The sequence below is a fragment of the Arvicanthis niloticus genome, chromosome 23, assembly GCF_011762505.2.
Source record: "Arvicanthis niloticus isolate mArvNil1 chromosome 23, mArvNil1.pat.X, whole genome shotgun sequence".
Taxonomy (NCBI): domain Eukaryota; kingdom Metazoa; phylum Chordata; class Mammalia; order Rodentia; family Muridae; genus Arvicanthis; species Arvicanthis niloticus.
The window spans coordinates 9,201,610-9,217,679 of record NC_133430.1 but is presented as its reverse complement, the minus strand read 5'-3'; the positions used below and the strand labels follow the sequence as shown (position 1 = coordinate 9,217,679).

At 36.0% G+C, this 16,070-nt stretch overlaps 1 long non-coding RNA gene and 6 other non-coding genes across 44 annotated transcripts in view; all 7 read left to right on the top strand.

The window, feature by feature from the left end:
- Window positions 1-11,928, top strand: part of LOC143436776 (uncharacterized) — a 54,316-nt gene extending 42,388 nt beyond the window's left edge. For 24 of the 38 annotated variants that reach the window (XR_013106596.1, XR_013106584.1, XR_013106582.1 and 21 more), the window contains 10 exons: window positions 1,132-1,220; window positions 1,947-2,031; window positions 2,714-2,800; window positions 3,512-3,594; window positions 4,020-4,190; window positions 5,672-5,755; window positions 7,809-7,879; window positions 8,699-8,755; window positions 9,508-9,582; window positions 10,474-11,928. This is a non-coding gene — a long non-coding RNA (uncharacterized LOC143436776). The other 14 variants (XR_013106588.1, XR_013106586.1, XR_013106587.1 and 11 more) reach the window with 9 other exon arrangements.
- LOC143437207 (small nucleolar RNA SNORD113/SNORD114 family) lies at window positions 1,532-1,603 on the top strand. The gene has a single exon (XR_013106819.1). It is a non-coding gene; the product is annotated as a small nucleolar RNA SNORD113/SNORD114 family (small nucleolar RNA).
- LOC143437219 (small nucleolar RNA SNORD113/SNORD114 family) lies at window positions 2,316-2,390 on the top strand. Its single transcript, XR_013106830.1, has one exon. It is a non-coding gene; the product is annotated as a small nucleolar RNA SNORD113/SNORD114 family (small nucleolar RNA).
- Window positions 3,100-3,172, top strand: LOC143437206 (small nucleolar RNA SNORD113/SNORD114 family). The gene has a single exon (XR_013106818.1). It is a non-coding gene; the product is annotated as a small nucleolar RNA SNORD113/SNORD114 family (small nucleolar RNA).
- LOC143437205 (small nucleolar RNA SNORD113/SNORD114 family) lies at window positions 4,414-4,485 on the top strand. Its single transcript, XR_013106817.1, has one exon. It is a non-coding gene; the product is annotated as a small nucleolar RNA SNORD113/SNORD114 family (small nucleolar RNA).
- Window positions 6,204-6,273, top strand: LOC143437208 (small nucleolar RNA SNORD113/SNORD114 family). Its single transcript, XR_013106820.1, has one exon. It is a non-coding gene; the product is annotated as a small nucleolar RNA SNORD113/SNORD114 family (small nucleolar RNA).
- Window positions 8,149-8,220, top strand: LOC143437212 (small nucleolar RNA SNORD113/SNORD114 family). The gene has a single exon (XR_013106824.1). It is a non-coding gene; the product is annotated as a small nucleolar RNA SNORD113/SNORD114 family (small nucleolar RNA).
- Window positions 11,929-16,070: the final 4,142 nt, after the last annotated feature.

Here is a 16,070-nt window from a genome sequence, read left to right as displayed (position 1 = left end):
TTGGAAGAACCCTGCTTGTTCTTCATAATTTTCTTAGCTTTTTTTAAAAAAAATATTTATATATTCATTTTATGTTCATGAGTATACTGTTGCTGTCTTCAGACACACCAGAAGAGGCCATCTGATCCCATTACAGATGGCTATGAGCCACCATGTGGTTGCTGGGAATTGAACTCAGGACCTCTGGAAGAGCAGACAGTGCTCTTATCTGCTGATCCATCTCTCTAGCCCTTTAACTTCTTCTAAGAACTCTGAACACACACCAGATCCTAGCAAGCACTTATCTCCTAGATGCACTCCAAAATATATCCAAATATTCCACAATATATCTACAAAGGGACATTTCCAAAAGGTTGTTTGCGTGATTTTATGGTTTCAAGTTCTATGTGTCCAGAACATAAAGATTAATTTTTATGTCATTGATACATTCCAAAATATATGTATATATGTTGAAATTAATAGAGTAGATGAGAGCTGATATTTGATCAGTGTTTACAATGGGTGGCATGTGAGTTATGGTCTGCATATCTAAGGTCCATGGTATAAAATATCTAATCTATAATTAAACAAAAACATTAACAGAAGTAAATTGGTAAGGTACTTTCTAACTAAATAATTCCAGAGGCTAGAGATATAGCACAGTAAATAGAAGAACATTCTGTTCTTGTGTAAGACCCAAGGTGGGTAACTACCTAAGGTTTGTCAATATGGCAGCTTACTGTTGCCTGTAACCACCATCTGTTCTTTGAAGGAACCACATAACAATGTCACAATACATACATGCAGATACCAATACTCAAACAGGTGAAATCAAAATAAAGTAAATGTTTGAGAAAAGAACTCCCCAGTAATTACTATCAATATATTAAAAAACACAGTAGTTCATGAAGATAAGATTCCCGAGGAGTCCACATGAAGTAAAATTTTAAGAACCTTCTGTGTATCATCAGAACTGTGTCTAGTGTTTTTATTTTTCCCCTAACCCTGTGTTTTTATTTTTATTAGAACTTTTAATAGTGTCATATGCACATAGATATTTGATAAAAAGAGATAGTGAGGCAAGCACACAGAGTGTGTGAATAAAGGCAGAAAGTGTTCATTTTCTTTTCTCTTCTGCTTTTATATTCTCAGAATGCATTCTGCCACCAAGATGATGTTCACGCTATCGTTTGATCATGAGCCCCATAATAAACTGTTTCAGATTGTAATATAGACACAGTGTAAGTACAGGCCATCTTCTGTTGTTGCTTCGTGTTGACATTTACTATATTGATGCAGGCAGGAACAACAGGAAGAGCAGGAAGAGCAGCCATGCAAATGCTGTGTGTGACATGTCTTTGAACCACCGTAAAATTGTGTCAAATTAAGGATAAATATTGCAAAGGCTTTATAATTGAAAAAGAAACTGAGGAACTCTGAAGCATATTGAAGTATCTTGTCCTTAGTTTTCTTTTGTGTGTGAGTCACAGTTATCTCAGTAGTACTTAGCATCAGTTGCACAAAAAAATGTAGACAAGAAGAGGGCTGATGTTGGATCAATGATGACTGTGGGTGCTGTATGAGTCATGGATTATGACTACAAGTCTGGGAGTCTGAGGTTCACATCGTAATATATCGTAATATATGTAGTGCATACTATCACACGTAGATAAAATACAGATAAATTCTAATAAGACATAATTCCATATAAATGATGTTAAACATATATACTAATTAGTATTTCATTCAGATATGATGACTGAGGATTCCCCATGAGTGAGGAATGTTCTTGCTCACATGAGAGCCATGGCCATTTTATCTGTAATGAAGAGCAGGTCATAGAGTAATGACGGCTAAGTTAGGAAGAAGACGAAGAATGAGCCAGAGAGGCAGGCAGAATGCATCGACAAGTAAACAGAATCTTTATCTTTTCATATATTTTTTTTTTTTTTGCTTTTTACTCTCAGAATGTATACTCCAAGCTGATTGACATATTCTTCCTTAGTCTTGAAGTTTGAGATTCCCTGTTTGTGTCTGCAGGATTGGCATAGTGTGAGTAATAGTTTTGTGTTTTTTGTTAGATTTTTATTTATTGATTGATTTTTTTTTGCAAGAGCAGATGTAGCCCAAGGGTTAATATAGCAGGTATATTAAACAATGTTTAATTAAATTTTACCAAATTAAGAGCGTACAATGAGAGATAGTCCTCACTGCAAAAGATCCTGTAGACTTTTAACATACACTCAAGGATCTCAGTTGTTAGTAAAAGTAAAAGTAAAAGTGATCAATTACTCAATAAATTTACATAAATTAGTAGAGAAGAGGAGAGATGATGTTGGATTCATGATGACTAAACAAGGAATGGTTTTTGAGTCATGGACGGTGACGAGAAATCTGAGTCTGAGGTCCACATCATAAAATATCTAGTGAATACTATGATCTTAGTGACATATATAAGGAATAGTCTACTTTTGTAATTAGATAAATGTAAAAAAAAATGTATCAGTAAGTCATTTTCCAAGCAAAATGTAGTCCACAAGAAGACTATACATATGCATATGCATATACATATACATATGATAAACATTATAGTAGCAATGGCCACTTGTTTTCTCAAGAAGAAAACGTGACAAAATGTTGGCCATGTAGGTAATCGATAAGATGAAATGAAGAAAAGAAGGTAGAATGCATGGAGGAGATATCAGAATGTAACCTCTTTTGTCTCTACTTTAAGAATGGCCATCCTGCAAGCTGACTTCATAAAGTCTCACCTGAAAATCAACCTCGTGATCTAGCCTTTGTGTTCGTGCATAGACACTGTGTGAGTATTATCAGTGTTTGTGCCTTGTTTTATGTCACTATAATATGGTAGAGCAATCTTGGCAAAATGGTAAATGTGGCCAGTATTTTAACTACAATATTTAACAAGTTACTTTTGCCAAACTAAGTGTATATAAATAAGAAATACGCAGTGGGATGAAAGACACTTTAGAGATCTAAATTACACGCAAAGATCTTGCTGTTAAGAGTTTTGTGTTTCGTAATCATCTCAGTAGTGTGTGTAATTACTCAAAAAAAAAAAAACACATAGAAATTTATAGAAAAGAGGAGGGCTGATGTTGGATCAATGATGACCAGTGGTAGCCGTATGATTCATGGATCATGACTATAGTCCTGGGAGTCTGAGTTCCACATCTTAATAGTTAGCATAATACCTCAAACCGTAGTAGCAGTCAGGAATGCTAGTCTATTTTTATAATTAGTTTAAAACCCAAATATGAATTTGTAGCATATACTTTAATTACAATAGTACTTCATAGGAAAGGCATTAAGATATACACCAAAGTATGACTGAGGGTGCCAGATGAACCCTAGTTAAGAACAATGTTTATGCTCAGAGCTAGGGGTATTTATTTGTTTTCTCAAAATGAACCCATATTAGTATGTTTCAAGACAGGCAGTTAGAAGTCATGGATGAGTGAGTGATCAGAGTAAAAATCTTTTTATTATCTCTTCTGCTTTACACTCTCAGGATGGATTCCCTCCAAGTTGATTTAGAAATTCTCTCTTGGTCATAATTGTCATGGTCAACTCTAGATTCTTTGTAGATAGCAGGTGAGTGTATCCAATATTATTTTGTTGCTTCATGTTGTTTTTTTTTTTTAATGTCTGTGCATATAAAATAAAGTCCACTTAGTATCTGAGAAGAGCAACCATGCTCCAAGGATTAATATAGCAGTTGGATGAAACCCAGTGTTTAGCAATATTTCCCAGACCAGGCACGTAGAGCGCAGATATTCCCATCCTGGCAAATGATCCCAACGGCCTTCAGAGTACACTCAAGGACCGTGTCCTTAGGTCTTGCCATTCAGTATCATTGTAGAGACACTAGTGAGATCAGCAAGCATTCATAATTCAATAGAGAAGGATAGAGATGAATTTGGGTCAGTGAAGAGTAGAGTATTGTATCCAGAGAGAAGTATTAAGGAGAGAGGTAATTTACAAAGTGAATATTTATGTTCTCTTTTGTTTGTACTTAGAACGGATACCCCTAAGCTGATGTATATATTCTCTTCCTTGGTTGCGAGATTCCAGCTCTGGTCGTTGTAGTCCTAAGATAGACGTAGTTGTGTAGTCAGTGTTCACACCTTGGTTGTGGGTACTTTGAAAGACTACACACACTACTGTTGAAGTACCACCTTATCCGAGTGGTAAGTAAAGCATCTGTGTGAAATAGAATGTCTAACAACATTTTTGCCATATATGCAACATATAAGTAAATACTGCAGGATAAAAGATGCTATAGCTCTTGGTCATATAGTCAGTTATATTTTCCTTAGATATTTTCGTGATTCATGATCATGTTAATAGTATGTTTGATCGTTCACTTCATAACAATATAAAGATAGTAATAGAGACAAAGAGGTCTGATGTTGGATCTGTGATGACAATGGGTGGCGTATGAGTCGTGGATCATGAGTACATGTCTGGAAGTCTGAGATTCACATCATAAAAGATCTAATATCCTCATGACCTTAGTGACAGATGTTAGGAACAGTCTAGTTTTACAAAAAGATAAAATATTAACAAAGTAAATAGTTAAGTTGCTTTCCAATCAAGACATCCTTCTACAGCAACAGTCATACTAATACAGACCAAACAGAGTGTCACATTCGTACTCGCTGACATTGGATGGCACATCAACTAAAATCAATGGTGACAGTCTTGTCATGGTTTGAGAATGGCCATTTATTTTCTCAAAGATGAGGCATAATAGTGTATCGTATACTTAGATGAGTGATAGATAAGAAAAGGTAAACAGGGAGAAAGCACGTCCATCTTTTGTGGCCTCTTCTGATTTGTTCTCCTAGAATGTACTCCCAACCCAATTCATGCGTTGTTGGTTGGGAGTTTTCTGACTAAGATAGACATCTTCTTAATATAGCCAATATCCAAGCCAATATCGTTTTGGGTTACTTCTAAGGACCTTTTATCTTATTAATAAAACCTGGCTTTTTAATCTGGAAGATCAACTTTGTCCAAAGAGTAAATACGGCATTTGGGTGAAATAAACTATTTAACAGCATTTAGCCAAATTAAAAACCTATAATTAAAGAAATACTAAAAAAAGGCAGAAGATTATGTAAAGGTCTGAACTAATCTAAGAATTCTATTCATGCATTTTTTGATTAATCTTAATTATTTAAATAGTACTGGAAATCTATTCCTCAATAAATATTTAGTAATTAATAGAGAGGGAGAGGTCTGATTTTTTATTTATTATGACTACTATTGGTAGAAGTCTGAGTTTGCCACATAATATGTAGCTTATACTCATGACCCAGACAGCAGACATGTATTATAGTCTCCTTCTACAATTTAATAAAAATATAAATAAAAGTGAATTTGGCAAAGCTTTTATTAATTAAGGACTAACTTCATAGAAAGAGTAATGCTAATATATACCAAACGAAAGTCAAATGTATTCTGATAGCATTATTCAGCATGTCTTATAAGCTATAATGTTCTTTGTGTATCAGAAGCATGGCCATAATTTTCGCCAAGAACATGTAGAAGTATCAAACAGACTTAGTTGAGGGCTAGGAAGAAAGAATCTAGAGAAGTAGACAGAACTTATTGATGAGTAAACATAATTCCAACCCTTATAATCTCGTCTGCTTTGTACTCTCAGGATGGATGCCCTCTATGGGATTTGCACACTCTCCATTGCTCCTGTGCTGTCACCAGCACTTCAGGCTTATTATGTATACACAGTGTGAGTATAGTCAGTGTCCTTGTGTTGATTTGGGGTGCTCAAAAATGCTGGTCCTGCCGGGCAGTGGTGGCGCACGCCTTTAATCCCAGCACTTGGGAGGCAGAGGCAGGCGGATTTCTGAGTTCGAGGCCAGCCTGGTCTACAGAGTGAGTTCCATGGCAGCCAGGACTACAAAGAGAAACCCTGTCTCAAAAAACAAACAAACAAACAAACAAACAAATAAACATGCTGGTCCTGTGTTGATAAAGACGGCTTATCATTTAAGATGAGCAGTCACTGCCAAATAGTGTTTAATAGTATTTTGTCAAATTCAGAGTTAATAACAAAATAGGTAACCAACATGGCAATATCCTTATTACATTTCTGTGACTCTTAATTGTTTCAATAGTAGTAGTGACCAATGCTCAATACAGATGCAGAAATTAATAGAGAAGAGGTGGGCTGATGTTGGATCTATGATGACATCTGATGCTGTCTGAGTCTTGAATCATGATCACATCCGGAAGTCTGAGGTCCACATCTTAAAATATCTTGAATGTGCCCACCCTCTTAGTGGCAAATGCTAAGAGCACTCTACTTTTACAATTAGATAAAATATCAATCAATAAATTTGTAAGTCTTTATCTAATCAAGACATACTACATACTAAAAATACCTCCCAAGCCGTAGCACCTTCACACTTGATGACTCTGGATGCCATGACACATGAGCTCAAATTGCAGGCAATGTTTTTGGTAAGGTTGGAGCCTTCACTATTTGCTTTCTGAAAAAAAGACTCAGCCTAGGTTATTATATACTTAGCTGAGTGATGAGAAGAGGGGTAATTTTAAGCCTGAAAATATATGGATAAATTAACAGAATGCCAATATTCTCTTCCACATTTAACTCTCAGAATGGATTTTCCCCATTCTGTATTCTTCGGGTGAGCACGGAGTGAGTATAGTCTTGTTTTGTTGTTGTTGTTCTTGTTTTGTTTTGTCTGCCTTGCTTGTTTATAGTATTGTGGAGAGTTTTCTTGTCATCTGAAACAGCTTTCTTTCCCCGATCATGGCATCTGGGTGCAGGAAAATTTTTAAGAAATTTTTGTTTTAATATGGTGTAAGGAATGAAATTTACCACAGGGCTAATGACGTGTAGTTCCCCAAATTAAACTAAAAATCTTATTTTGTATTTTTGTGATTCATAATTATTTCAGTATCACAGCTGATTAGTACACATCAAGAAATTGAGGAAGCAGTTGCTAAGAGTAGTCAACTTCTACAATTTGATAAAATAACAATAAATATATATTGGAGGGAGTTTTATGATCATAATATACAGAAAGAGTGATATATATATATGGTGATATATATAATATATATATATATATTATATATTATATATATCGCCAACACAATAGACCTCCCAACATGAGATGTGAGAATGCCTCCACTAAATTAAAATTATATTCAGTGTTCTTAGTAGAATTGTATTCATGACCTGGCTTTTTCTGGGGGAAAAAAAAGAATCCATAGTGGTGTAATACATTCAGATCACAAACCAGTTACCTTTTCTATTTTTACCTTTGACCTTGGATCCTTTCTTTTTAAAATTGCAATTATACCGTATTCATACAATATAGCCTGATCAAGGTTTCTCCTCCTTCATCTCTCAGATCCTCCCGTCCTTCACACTCACCTAATGTCATCCCTTCTTTCTCTGTCTCTTTAGAAAACTAAGAAGCAAACAACAACAAAACAAACTAAAATAGAACAAAATGAACACACACAGAAAAAGAAATATTAAGTACCCGAAGCACATCCATACAGAGATACAAATACAGATACAGAAAACCCATAAAACAGAAAATTAGAAATCATAATGTGTGTGTGTGTGTGTGTGTGTGTGTGTGTAATACACAAATAATGTTAAAGAAAATGTCCAGACATAGCATGAGGCTAACGCTTCCAAATTTACCACTGAGCTCTTAGGGAGTTGGCCTTTCTTGAATGACTAATAAAATGAGAGGTCCTATTAGCACCTCTTCATAACCTGTGCTGTTTTGTACTCTCAGAACAGATGCCTTCCTCACTGGTCATCAGGTTCATGGTCCCTCGTATGTGTCAGGAGCATATAGTCACCAACGTGAGTCAAAGTTCTTAGTTTTACTACTTTCCTCTGTTTTATAAAGGCATTGCATATGATCCAAAGTTCAGTGAGAAGTGTCATGTGGCCATGAAATGCTTCGTTGGCTAATTAACATTATTAAAATTAAGATTAATTTAGGCAGACATCATAACCTCAGGCAAAGGATATGATTTTCATGATTCATAATTATGTAATTTTCATTAGTGAATGAATAATCAGCTAATAAATAATAATAAAAGTTCATCAGAGAAACTAGAGGCCGAGGTTGGATCAGTGATGACATCTCGTTGGGTGTGAGCCGTGGATCATGACAACAGGTCTGGAAGTCTGAGTTCCATACCTTCAAGGCTTCTAGTGTGCAAGCTCTGATTCTAGACATTCCTCTGAGGTGTGCTCAAGTATGTTACGTTTCAAGTTTTTGAATTTTCAATTTTGCCTTGTGAATCAGTCAGTGGAAGCATCGTTATACAAATATATAAATCAAGATACAGTAGGTCAGCAAAGTTCAGCATGAGAATTGAGAGATGGTAATAAGCCTGTGTGTTTACAAATAAATAGGCAAAAAATATACAATAATATTAAACAAACAATAACAACAAGAGAAATGAATTCCTCAATGGTATTACTAGCTAAAGATAATGCAGTTATTGAAAGTAAGGACCAGTCCTTGCTTGTTCAGGGCTTGAGTATTTATTATTGTTTTCTCAAATAAACTAAACTAAGAGAATTTAGTTCCTGGCCAAGTAAGTAATAAAATAGAAGGGGGAATGAAAGAATAAATGGCTGTAATATAATTTTTCTTCTTTGTACTGTCAGCATAGATGCTTTCCTGGAGATATTCATATTCTGGTTCCTGAGAACACAGAGACTGATGTGAGTATAGTCAAATCCCTTGACTTAATTTGGGAGGTTTTAAAGGCTTAATCAATTGGTAAAAGTATCACATAGAATCGATCAAAACCAACTATGGCTGACTGAGAAATAACCATGACCATCCATCATTATTCTCACTAATTAATGCTTGCAAAATTAGAACAACAAAGAAAAAAAAAAAAAACCAGAGATTTTACCTAAGTAGTGAAAGGTGCTGTGGATCACTTAAAGACCTCTTTCTTAACTCTGTGATTCATAGTTACCTAAATGTCATTAGGAAAATGGCAGATTAATTAATCAACAAATGTAGAAACGAATGGAAATAGACTGTCTTGTATCAATGCAAACCAGCATGTTTACAGTTCTGGACATCTGAAGTCCACCCTGTCCCATAGAAGTGGTCCTCCACACAGATGTGAGAACAGAAGCCACATCATATCCTTGTGGTTAATGTTAATATATTCACAAAAAAACCCCCACATAAATAATGAAGAATTATGCTGCTATTAAAAGTATAGAATAAGTACGGAGGAAATTACTGCTACACATTGGAAATATTGTAGTTCCAATATTTTCCCTTTGTCTGATGACATGGCCTATGGACTTAATGATCAATGATTTTATCTTGACTTAGTAAAAAATTCAGTGCTATTCTCTTTCTGAAGAGAAAGTAAATATGACTAAATAATTTGTAGGTAAAAGGAGCAGTGAACAGCATCTCATTTTTTTCTTGTCTCTTCTGTCCCTTTCAGAAAGACCAACTTAATGTCAATGGGGGATCCTGTCCCATCCTAAGCTCTAAGGTTGCTTGCGTCACAGCTACAACCGTGAGTAATAATTACAGTATAAATTTTTGAGGCTATTCCACGTACAGATTTGATGTGCTCAGGATAACACTGTTGGCACTAACCTAGTTACCACTACCTATAATTTATACACAATAAATACCAGATGTCTTGGATATCCAAAGCAAAGGGAACTTGAATGACTGCCTCTGTTCGTGATAGTCCTGTACCGAATTGGTGATAAGATACAAGCATTTGTGACATTGAGTTTGGTCTTGACAGGCTTTGCTTTTATTGTTACAAGTCTATATATTAAAATTAGAGTCAATGAACAAATGTAAATATCAACAGTTAATCGTTATTCAATTATGTAAATGTTACAAAGGAAGACAACCTATCAAGAAAAATTAAAAATATTGAAACCAATTCAGAGTAACTTGGACAAGAGCAGTTGATAATTCAGTGGAAAAGCCCTTGACTTGGATGTGTGAGGCCCTGGTTTCTATCCTCCATAACACAAAGTTAAAGAAATAAAGTAGTATCTACGAATGCTAGTTTTTTGGCTAGTGATTTAAAAAGGTAGTACTTGAATTACTGATTATGAATACCAATATATGAATATTTGGTTATTCAATCACTATCAGCAGAGATACAGTGTTTATTTTGGTTTGGAAACCTAATATACACCTGAACAATGGAGAAAGTTGAGGTGAGACCGGTGAGAGTGCTATATCATATTTTCAAACCTCCTTTTCTCTTTGGTCTCTTATCAATGCCAAAGATGGTGGTGGCTGCTTCTATGTTTGGCACCTTGAAACTAATTAGATTAGTAACTGACTCATTTGCCTGAATAGCCAATTTCTAAGAGTATTCCCTGTAACCTTGGAACACTCAGACCTAACTGAGATGTCTCCATCAAATCCCTCCCTTCAGGGCTCAGGGAACCCTATGGAAGAGGAGGTGGAAGCAGTGTAAGACAGCCAATTGCAATGGAAGACATGGAGGAAACTAGGCCTTCTGGACACAAGAGGACCGATGTACATATGAACTCACAGAGACTGAGGCAGCAGGCACAGGACCTGCACAGGTCTAAGCCACATGGGCTGACAGCACTGAGAGGAGAACTGGACACAATTCTATATTCATAACCCAGAAGCTTTCTCCAGTTGATAAACTCTGTCAAAGGAAAAACCAGTTTTCTCCAATGGAGTCTCGCTGGACATATAAACCACCCTTAAGAACAGGGGCTCCATGGCCCAGATGGCCAACACATGATGAACTCAATGGCATTTTTGGAGGGTTTTGTGACTCACGATGCATTGTCTGGGTACTTTTTTTTTACACTATATATTATGGTTTCTGATTGTATTTTTTAAATTTTCTCCACGTCTAAATATATGTCTCAGTATCTGTATGTAATTTTTCTTTAGCTATATTTTTTTCCTATTCTGCTTTGCTTGTTTTTTCTTAATTGGTTATTTTATTTATTTACATTTCAAATGTTATGCCCTTTCCCAAGTTTACCCTCCAGAAACCCCCTATCCAATTCTCTTTACCCCTGATTCTCTCTCTAATGGTGCTCACCCACCCACCAACCCACTCCTGCCCCACTGCCCTAGTTTTCCCCTAGATGGGGGCATCGAGCCTTCACAGGACCAAGGGCCTCTCCTCCCATTGATGCCTGACAGGGCAGTCCTCTGCTACATATGCGGCTAGAGCCATGGTTTTCTCCATGTATACTCTTTGTTTGATAGTTTAGTCTTTGGGGTCTCTGGGTTGGGGGAGGGTAAACCCTTGTTCATCCTATGGGGTTGGAAACCCCTTCAGCTCCTTCAGTCCTTTCAAGAACTCCTCCATCGTGTTTCCTGTTTTCAGTCCTTTGATTGACTTGGAGCATCCTCTCTGTATTAGTCAGGCCTCACAGAAAAAGCTATATCAGGCTCCTGTCAACTTTCCTTGTTTGTATCTCCTTCTCCTCCTCCTTATTTTAGATGTCTGTTTTTACTCTCATGTAAGAATGAGTGAATTGGTGTGGATTTGGGTGGGTGGGGAAATGGGGAGCATGGGAGGTGTTGGGAGGGAAATCTATAATGTAAATATATTGTATAAAATACATTTGAATAAAAAAGTATTTCCTCTATGACCAAAAAAATTGTGAAGTAGAATTATTGAAAGAGAGCGGAAGGATCAATGGAAAATATAAATCAATAGGTGGGTGAGTGGGTGCTTGTGAGATAAAAGATATTGAGAATAGAGAAGACAGCGTGGGATGGGGTGGATTTGACCCAAACACGTTATGTGCATGTGTGAATGTTTAATAACCAATTTGCAAAGAAATGTAGCACTAATTGTTTTACTATCAAAATAAAGAAAATAGTTCAAGTGTTATATCTTTTAGCTTTTGGTTTGTTTCTAGCCGCATGCAGATGAAGCTTGGTATGCACTGCAGCACTTGCTGTGTATCCAAAGGCCCTGCTTCCAGCCCCAGTACTTACAGTATAATATCTTTCAATGACCATATCAATATCAATAAATATAATTGAAGAAAAGTAGCCATGGTGAATATTTTCGAAACCTTATGGGTCATAAGTGTGACACCAATTTTGCAACAGATAAGGCCTAGACATGAAAAACTAGCCAAGGTTCATTCCTGTTTTAAGTCTGTAGACTTTGGATTATTCACAGGGAGCTAGTGAGTTAATTGGTAAACAAGGCTGGATAATAAGAAATGAATTTCCCTGAACTCTGGATCGATACAGCTGCTGGTGTGAGTCACAGGTGGTCTGGAGCACTGAAGGCCTCAGATAAAAACAATTATTACTTTCGCCCACTCCAGAATAAATGTGATAGATAGACTTGGCATTTTGTAAGGATCTTGTCTCAGTTTGCTTTTCACAGGTTTTGATTATTTTGCAGTCAGGAAATCAATAAGAGAATGTACAATCAAAATACTTTGTTGGACACATTAAAGAGGTATGTTTTTTTCTTTTCTCCTGAGTCATTTGAAAATATAAAGAGTCCATGTACAATTATAAGTTTGTAGAGATAAGGGAACATAATGTCATCTAATGATAATAAAATGAGAGAACACTAATTATTAACACTGTTAATGCTAATAAATAGTGTTAATTAGTTTAGGGATAAACGTTCAAATGTTTCTTGTGGCTAACAGTGATGGCTGGTACTCTTGCATTTAGTTAATGGAAGTTCAATGTTGTCTTGTTATTCTTAATAGACTATGAAATATACATTAAGCTAAATTAGATACATCCAAATTACACAATGATTCCAGGGGCAAACCATGAAATGTCTCAATTGTCTCAGTGTTTGCTCCAGTGTGTGGTAAGGTTGAGGCTGCACAGGGCTGTATGAGTTTCTGACAATGTACACAATAATAAGGACTGTGTCTGTGCCCATTCTTAATGTATAGAGTGCAGCATTAAGAACAATTAACATGAATTTGCGCTCAAACTAGACAAATGACAAGAAGCCTATGGAAAAGGGCATCAGTTTTTTTAACTGAATTTTTAACATATATATATATATATATATATATATATATATATATATATAGTTATTGTTATTCTTATTAGAGATTTATCACCTAATTGATTTACATACTAGATGAGGATAAGCAGAAGTGTACCCAACCCAGTGCTGCTGATGTTGGCATATTAATCCCACAGTGTGCACACTGTATGAAGTTGTCAGGTCTAGTAAAGACATGTTAGAATGTATCATTTCTACTTGAAGGCTCTTACCTATGGGTGCTAGGAATGCAGCTATAATCTTGTAATCTAATTAGATAAATGTGACTACTACAGTAGACAGAAAAATACAGAAAATGTGTGAAGCCTTTAACATGTGGGGCAGTCAGAAAGGCACGACAATACATTTCTTCAAATTCATACACATGTAAGTAACTTTATGAATGAACATGGACTGTGCCTTAATCTCCTTTTAACTCTGTTTTGCTTTTCATTTCCTAGGATGAACATGTGATCTGCCTTCTGCGTCCTGCTAGTTTCTGGCCCCCACCACTGGTCCTAATGGTAGGAACGAGTTGTCTAATGTAAAACAGTTTAAATTTTTAAAAAGTTTACTCATTGTAGCATTTAAAATAATCATAGATAGAATTTTTTAAAAACAAACCATGGTCCAAGGTATAAATAGGTTTTTTATGTAATAACTCCATTCACTGTTAGTGGTAACAATGAAGATCATTGATGGGGAGGGGCTTATTCAATTAGAGACTAATTCCAAAGACAAATGGCAGGAGTGTAGAGCTTTTGTGATTAATTCATTTATTATTAGTAAATCAATGAACCAATCAATAAAAATGTTGGATGAGAATGAAGATAGTCCCACACCCCAACCAGCGATAGTGTCTCAGTGTCATAGGGCTTTTTTGTTATCCATAATGTGGCTCTGGATGACTGAGGCTTAGACAGAACTTTTCTCAATTCCTGTTCTGTTATTGATCCTGTGGAGGAAGGTTAAGAATATAAAATGATCTTGTTTTATTAGATTTACTTATTTGGCTTGTAAGTGGTGTGACATTTTGCCCCATAGCATATGCTTGGGCGTTCAGAGGACAGCTTCTGGGAGCCCATTCTCTCCTTCCAGCATCTGGTTCCCAGAGATTGTACTAAGGCCACCCAGGACCCTGTTTTATTTGTGTGCACATATTTAATTTTATCAGTGTAAGTTATTCATAGACCAATACAAATGTAGCAAATAAACCAAAGCATTGCCCTACCATGAATATATCCAAAGAAGCATGAAACGTTAATGTAAACTGTGAATACTTATGTGTGTTTACACCAAATGTGAGCCAAAGATCCAATAATACATGCAGTGTACTGAAAAATCATGCTTAATGTTGGGAACCTATGTTAGAGCCAGAAATGCAGACACACAGAGACATGATCATTTTGATATAGGTGTTTATGACATGAAACTTTTAATATCCGAATGAACAATGACTGAAGTGTTGGAAAGAAGACTGTTTTGTGAGGGTCTTTCTAACTTTCTTTGTCTTTTCTTTGAGGATTGATGGAGGTCCTCCCGTCTTTGGGAGGACCCTGCCATGCTGTTTGCTTCATGGGTGGAGGCCACGGAGCCAAAGGTGAGTAAAATTAATGTTTATGTCCTTGCAAGTTTTTCTTAAATTATCATAAGTGTAACATTGTCTCCACAAGGCCGACTGGGAAAAATGATGAATATGGAATTAGCCTGAAACATTTTATTTATAAATTCATTGATGGTAATTGTGGAACATGATATGAGTATCATAGATGATGCTTAAGGCATGAAGATTATTCATTGCTCTTAGGTTTCATGATCCATTGTTTTTAAAATTAGGACCGCTGAATAAATTACTTGTTTAATAAACACATGTAAATGAGTGTGAAGGGAAGCAGTCCCAGCCAGGACCAATATGGGCAGCATACGGCTAATGAGATGTGAAGAGTATTATGTCTGACACGCTGAAGTGCATTTATATACATTAAACCGTGAATTTTACTAGAAAAAATATATAATCCAAGGGTTGCCTTTCTTTAAGTAGGGCACACGAGACAATTCAGTTATGCTGGGTTTTTATTGCAGATGATTAGCCTGTGTTTCCCCACCTCACAAGGAATGGCCATGCTAGGGAAGTGTGAGGCCACTTGATGGCTCCCATCATTTAGTATTAATTGTTTCCTATATGTAGCATGATGAGTAGTCAAAGAGGAATTGAGGACAACATGTGTTGTCTATATAAATAATAAGCACATTGAGGTATCTTGCCTCTCTTTCTAAGCATTGTGCTGGTTTTATTGCCATTAATGAATTAGTAAATTGAATAGTGATCACATGAAGGAGAAGGCATTCCATAGGACCATTCTTAAAGTGGTCACATGTGAGTCAGTAAAGGTGAATAATTCATGTGTGGGACTGTAAGGCATGATAAGGCATGACAGCTTTCAGGGACATACAAGAACGTTATTCTCGCTTCTAATGAATACCAAATTTGTTTTTAGAAGTTAGTTACCAGTCTCAGTTAATGATTTGTGTCAGGCGCACGCTTATTAATCATGTTGGTAGAAAAATGAGTATATTGCATGTTAATAGATACCTACATGTTTATGACTGAAAAAAAGATAAATAAAAAACTATTTTTTTTCTTTTTCTTCTCTACTTTGCCCTCTTCTCAATGGATATACCGATCACTGAACCATCGGTTGATACCGAGATCATATGACAGACTCCTGTGAGTACCTAAGGTTTTGGTTTGATTTGGGATACTTTTTCTAATACCTTGATGATATGAAGAGTCCTATGGCCAGAGAGCAGTAGAATTTGAAATGTTGTGAAGCGTGATAAAAAACAGAGCTGGGATCACCGAATACGAGGGATTTGCATGTTTTATCCTTGGGATTTATGAATCATGTATTTATTTTAGTCGGATCTGTGAGCAAATCATTTGTTCAATTGCAGTGCAATAGTAAATGTAATGCAGACTCTTAAAGATGGATCAATAGTGA